The sequence below is a fragment of the Nannospalax galili genome, unplaced genomic scaffold, assembly GCF_000622305.1.
Source record: "Nannospalax galili isolate Female #2095 unplaced genomic scaffold, S.galili_v1.0 scaffold1994, whole genome shotgun sequence".
NCBI classification, from domain to species: domain Eukaryota; kingdom Metazoa; phylum Chordata; class Mammalia; order Rodentia; family Spalacidae; genus Nannospalax; species Nannospalax galili.
Genome location: NW_008334127.1, coordinates 205412 through 211792, shown reverse-complemented (window position 1 = coordinate 211792; position 6381 = coordinate 205412). Strand labels below are relative to the sequence as shown.

General features: G+C 39.8%; 1 pseudogene; it reads right to left on the bottom strand.

Annotated features, from left to right (window-relative positions):
- Nucleotides 1-2023: 2023 nt before the first annotated feature.
- LOC103730959 overlaps nucleotides 2024-6381 on the bottom strand; it is a 7455-nt pseudogene continuing 3097 nt past the window's right edge.

The following is a 6381-nucleotide window of genomic DNA, read 5'->3' as shown; positions in this document are numbered from 1 at the left end:
TTTTACCTAAAGCCTCAAATGGTTTAAAGGCCCATAATGCATCTGACTTGAATAAACATTTTCTTCTATTTTTTTATGTGTTTACACAACCCAATTCTGTTTAGTTATTAGATTTGCAAAAGACTATAAGATTTGTTCATTTTTTCTTTTCTTTCTGATATACCATGTGTATTTCTGTGTGTATGTGTGTGTGAGTGTGTGTGTTCAGGTGCTTTGTGTGTACAAGGGTCTGGAGGTCAGAGATAACTTTGGGTGTTATTCCTCAGGTGCCATGTACTTAATTTGTTTTTCTGCTTACTTAGAACTCATTGAGTGGATCCAGTGATCCAGTGGTCCAGGATCCATTTGTCTTTTCCTCTCTAACACTAGGGTTTCAAATGACCACCACCTTGCTCAACATTTTTATGTGGTTTCTGGGTACTGAACTTAGTTTCTTGTGCTTGCTTTGCAAGTACTTTGTTAGTTAAGCTCTCCAGCGCTGTTACTTTTTTTTCTTTCAGGAATTATTTTTATAATTCCATTAAAGTATTAATCTACTTTGACCTGGCCTATAAATAGGACTGAAATGGACCTTTTTACATGATCATCACCAAACGTAATTCCATGCATTGATCTCTTTCAGTCAGCTCTAATACTAGGCTTTGAATCCCAAACTTTGTGAATCATTCTTTTTCTAGCATGATCAGTGAACAGCTAAGGTTCCAGGGACAGGGAGAGTAATAATAAAAGGAGAAAAATAGCTATTTGATTTCTGCTTCCCATATTTGTTGATAATATTTCCTGAACTCATGAAGATTCTCTCCTGGTCAAGTATGATTTATTCTTTCCTAGAACATGAAGCTGCTCAGAAGAAATAAATGTCAGCTTGAAATGGTTTAAATTTCTCTTGATAAGGTGACTTTCTATGAAACTTTGTGTATTTAAAGTATCAAATAAGCATTATGAATGGATTTTGCTTGGTTGTGTCAAACGTTCACATATTTTAGTACTTTATTTTTAAAGCAGAGGGAATCAAGGGAGAGAGAAATGAAATACCTTTATAAGAAAACTTTTCAAAAATATTTTTATTGATTTGAGAAATTCATACAATTTTGATCATATTCAGACCCCCTCTCCATACTCACCTTACTGCACCCCACTTCAAGTCCTCTATTATTATTTGTCTTTTACATTTTTTAAAAGGACAAATCAAATCTATCTCTTTTCTAAATGCTCTTGGGTGTGTGTCTATCTCTTAGAGTCTGGTCAATGTATTCGCCTCAAATTCTGTCAATTGCCAGTTGATCCTCAGCAAGGTCTGGGAACATGCACTCTGCAGTCTCTTATTCTCTACATTTTGGCCAGTAGTGGCTTTCTGTGTTAATCACCATCTGTTGCATCAGGAAGCTTGCTGGTGAGAGTTGAGAGTTGCAAACAAAAGGCCCATTTAAAAGATGGGCTATGAATCTGAACAGACAGCTCTCAAAAGAAGAAATAAAAATGGCTAAGAAACACCTTAAGTGTTCAACATCCTTAGGAATTAGGGAAATGTAAATCAAAACTATTTTAAGATTTCATCTTACCCCAGTTAGAATGGCTACGATCAAGAGAACACACTAAAGGGGAACCCTCATTCACTGCTGGTGGGATTATAAACTGATGCAACTGCTACGGAAAGCAGTGTGGAAAACTCTTAAAAAACTAAAAATCTAAAAATGAATCTACCACATGATCTGTTTATACCACTCCTTAGCATATTCCCAAAGGACTCATCCTACTGCAGAGATGCTTGCACAAACATGTTTGTTGCTGCTCTTTTCACAATAGCTAAGAAATGAAAACAACTTAAATGCCCCTCAACTGATGAATGGATAATGAAAACGTGGTGCATTTACACAATGGAGTTCTACTCAATGGTAAAGAAAGAAAAAAATTGGAAATTTGCAAGTAGATGGAACTAGAAACTGTTATACTAAGTGAAGCCACTCAATTTCAGAAATAAACAAAATAATAAAAAATTAAAAAAATACTTTTGAGGTGTGTGTATTGTTGTTCAGAGAATGAAGTTTTTATGTAATAACTGAGAACTATTTTTTCAAGTCATCTAGCACATCTTGCTTTGTGATTTTGGCCCATGTATTTGGAATTGTACCTTCATTTGTAAATTTTTTGTTATGTTTTTCTTCAAGCTTTGATCTGAAGTGACAGACAAACCATTTCCAGTATGGCTGAGTGGATGAATCTGGGGTGATGCTCCATGTGGCATAATCCCCTCCTGCCTGCCGGTATTTCTTATATGGCAATATTCTGTGATCTGGCAAAATAAATGTGTGATCACTTGCCATATAAGTAGAGCAGCATTCAATAGCAAAATAATCTGTTTTATATATATGCCATCCACTAACTGCCTGAGGACGGTGGAAGGGCACACTGTGGTCTCCTTCATGGGAAGGAATGGTGTTTGTGCAAACTGCCTTACAAAAGGGACACTGTTTCCAGCAGCCACAGAGATGTTCAGTGAGAAGTTTTTCAATTTCAGGAAACAATTCATCTACAGACTTCCTTGAACAGTTCTCTTCTACTTTCCTCATTGCGGGATCCAAAGCTGCACTCATGGCTTCTTTAAGAAACGTGGTATCATTTATCTCCTGGTGCTCTATGCTTACCAACTCTCTTCGTGGAAATATCAAGTTGCTCCCCAGGAGATCACAGAACAGATCCAACCACCTGGATGCTGTACTGCTTTCTTTAGGTACTGCTGTGGACTCATAAATGGCAGTGAGGATGGCACTCCTGATGTCGCCTAAACTCATTTTAAAAAATGTTTGTACTTTTTCACTTCCCTGTTTTGAGCAATATTTTCTAATGCAATTACTGATATAATGTCTAAAAAACAATTCAGGATAATAAATATATTGCCAATAATGATCAAAATTTTCTTCTTCTGCCAGGGAGATGAGAATGTGTTTCTCCAGGTTAGCCCTGTTTCCATTGAATGCAGGGCAGGTGGCTCGCATGTCTCCAGCTATTTTGGGACCTAGTTTCCCCCATATGGAGGCAGAGATAGCAGGGATGAGCTTGAGCCACAGAAAGTCAACAAAGAATGTGATGGAGGTCGCACCTTGGCAGGAGATCTTAAAACTCATGAAGAAATCATCTTTCTTGCTTTCCAGATAGTTCACAGGGTCATTTGCTCTCTTGAATGCCTTGTGTATTTCCTTAAAGCTCTTTGATGCTCTGCAGAATAAACACACAGATAAATCAATGCTGTAGTTGGATGTAAGTGTGTATTCTTCCTCAGTGCCTACAGGTTTTACTTCTTTTTCTATTATTCTCAAGATTTCATAGAAATCATTCTGACTATAACCACGCTGTTGCCTCCAAATATTTTGAATAGTCTCTTCAAACCTTGAAATAATGTTTTTAGTAGTCTTATTGATGGACTCTCTATGCCTGGCTTCTAAAACCTTTGAAATAAAAAAATATTTTTTTCTCATTTGGACATGATTTTCATAATCTATTTGAAAGTTTGCTGTGTCACTTCTCTTCAGTTTTTCTGGCAGGTCTTTCTCCTTTATAAAATGTTCCCAAAGGATGTTTTCAGAGTCCAAATCAATGTTAGGCTCTGTGATATGAGAGACAGCTGAAGACACATCGTAGACCCAGTTTGTCCAAAGTTGATTGAATTTCTCATCTAATTCTTCATCACTTAATTCTTATCCTTAACACTCAAAGCCAATTTTTGACTCTTTTCTAATAATACAGATTCATAATGTGACTTTTGGTTATCTAGGCTTTCTTGGCCAATTTTAAGACTAATAAGTTCATTGGCTTTCCTTCTGGTTTCTGAAATAATGGCATCTTTAACAATTAGTAGCTTGTGTTCAAAATTTGCTTTCCATTGAATCAATATTTCACCATCTGGGTCTTCTTTAAAATATTTTTCAAATTCTTGCTTGATGGCTTCATATTTCTTAGTAACTGGTTCTTCAAGTGTGTTTGTTGTGACTGTCAGAATTTTTCCATTCTGAATCTGATTGTTCAGCTGATTCTGTAAGTCTAGGATGTGACTCCTCAGATCCCAGGTCCACTGGTTATACATGGTTTCCAGTTTGCTCATGGCGATGATCTCTTGTGTGTTCCTGAAACTGAAAATGAAGTTCTCACTGATGAGGGCTTTCCATAAATCTTGAACTCGGAATTTTACATCTGAGATCTTCATGATGCTTCCCCTGGATTCCTGTTGGGCAGTCAACAGAATTCTGGGCAAAGTAGAAGACATGCGTGTTGACATCAAACTCAATGACATCAGTAAAACGGGTGACGTGTAAACACTCTTCCTGTTCTGCAGCTAGTGCTGTCATTTCATCCAGTCTCTGTTCCAGTTTCCGTCGACCTTCCATATTTTGGTCTTTAGCTGTAACTTCTCCCACATTCTGATGGACAAAGAGGCAACTGGGGGAGATTTTCACTTGTTTCATTCTCAGAAAGGCTTGGACAACTATTTGTAAGATATCTTGCATTTCTGAGGGATTCTCGCCAAAAATATTGATCAGAGTCAAGTGTCCAAGTCCAGTGACGAAAGTTGCCAACTCATTGTCCCGATTCTGGGATTTGTTGCTGAGTTCTGGGGCCCGAAGTCCTTCTGTGTCTACAACCAGCACAAAGTCAAATCCAAATTCCTTTGTGAATGTCTCCTCCACCTTCAGGAGCTGCATGTAGGCCCCCCTGGTGCACCTGCCTGCACTGACTGTGAACTGCAGCCCAAAAAGGGCATTCAGCAGGGTGGACTTCCCTGAGCTCTGCAGGCCAAGGACAGAGAGAACGAACAGCCGCTTGTCTCCAAGTTTCTCTGAGATCTTGTCAAAAACAGCTGCCATCCACTTGAGAGGCACATATGAAGCATCCCCATCCATCAGCTCAATGGGAACACCAGCTATCATCAGGTCTGCAGCAATTTGAGGGAGGCAGAGGAAAAGGCTATCTCTAGTGCAGGAAGTTTCTTCCAGAGCTTCATAGATCTGGCAAACTTCTCTGAGAAGTTGCTCAACTCCCAAGGTACAGTCACTGATCTCCGTGGAGATGGCTTCTATCTGACTTTGCCAGAGTTTCAAGCAGTTGCTCTTTTGTTCCTTTTGCTTTTCTGTCTGCACCATTGTCCACAAAGATCTCTGCTTTTCGTGTAACTTTTCCAAATGACCTTTGGTCTGTTTGTCAAAAAAGATACTCAGCCACTGTACGAAGTAGAGTTTGGAGTGATTTTATGAATATTCTTGAAGAACTCCAAGGACAGATCGCATTAAATTGTTGAGAGGAAAGGCTTTTTCCAACTGCTGACGCCGTATTCTTTGTTTCTCTGTCTCAGTCTCACTCTTGTGCTGTTCAATGCTCCGATTCCCCTTTTCCCTCAGATGATACAGTTCTTTGTCTTTTTGACACCAAATATGCCACAGCTCTCCCTGGAGGGGCAGAAAATTTTCTTTTATCTGAGGTAACTTTACTTCTGAAAGGAGGGCCATTATTGTCTCTGCCTTTTCTTTGGCTTCTGTGCATTCTCTCTGGTCTTCATCAACAAGGAATCCTTGTTTTCGAGCCACCTCTGAACAGTCCTCTAAACTGAGAGCGGCAGCATCAGAGAGCTCTAGCAAATGTGTGATGGCAGTTGTGAGCTCCTCTGTTAACTCTGCCTCATTTCTATACCTGATCCCAAATCTTACCCTTTTCCCTGTGTTCCTATCCATGGTTTTATCCTTGTCAACAAGCAAGCAGATCAGAGGTCTTGATGACTGGCACAGGTCTCTGACAAGAGTTTGGTTTTCTTTACTGTCATCAGAAGCTGACATGAGGATCACGATGACAGAGGAGAACTCCTGCAGGAAGGCCAGCTGCTGCTTATGCTCCTTGGCATCTCCGTGAAGATTGGTGAAGGCCACACAGTTGTCGAATCTGTCCTCTCCTGCCCCCCCAGGACAGAACCAGCAGATTTCCACCAGTCCCCCCATCAAGACACAGCATTTGCTGCTTCCTCTGCAGTGTCTGTGAAAAAACACATCATGTTTACATTTACTGAGAAGAGAGTTCATGATCTGAGGTCTGGAAGCAGAGAGGCCATTTCCAACTCTAATGAAGGACACAATGGGGGCAGAGACACTGCACATCGGCTGATTCTTGTGACTGTAGCTCTTGTCCTGTGGTGATTTACTTGCATCTTTCCAACTTCTTCTAATTTGTCTGAGAGACCAGAGAAAGGATTCAATTTGAGAACAGTTGGGATTGGGTACTATTAGGGGGAGTGCATACTGACACATGGCAAGTTTTGCCAAAATGTACTGCCTGGCAAAGTTGTCTGCACAATGGAAAAGGGCCATCTGGATATCCATCGGATGAATGTGTGGCTCAGAC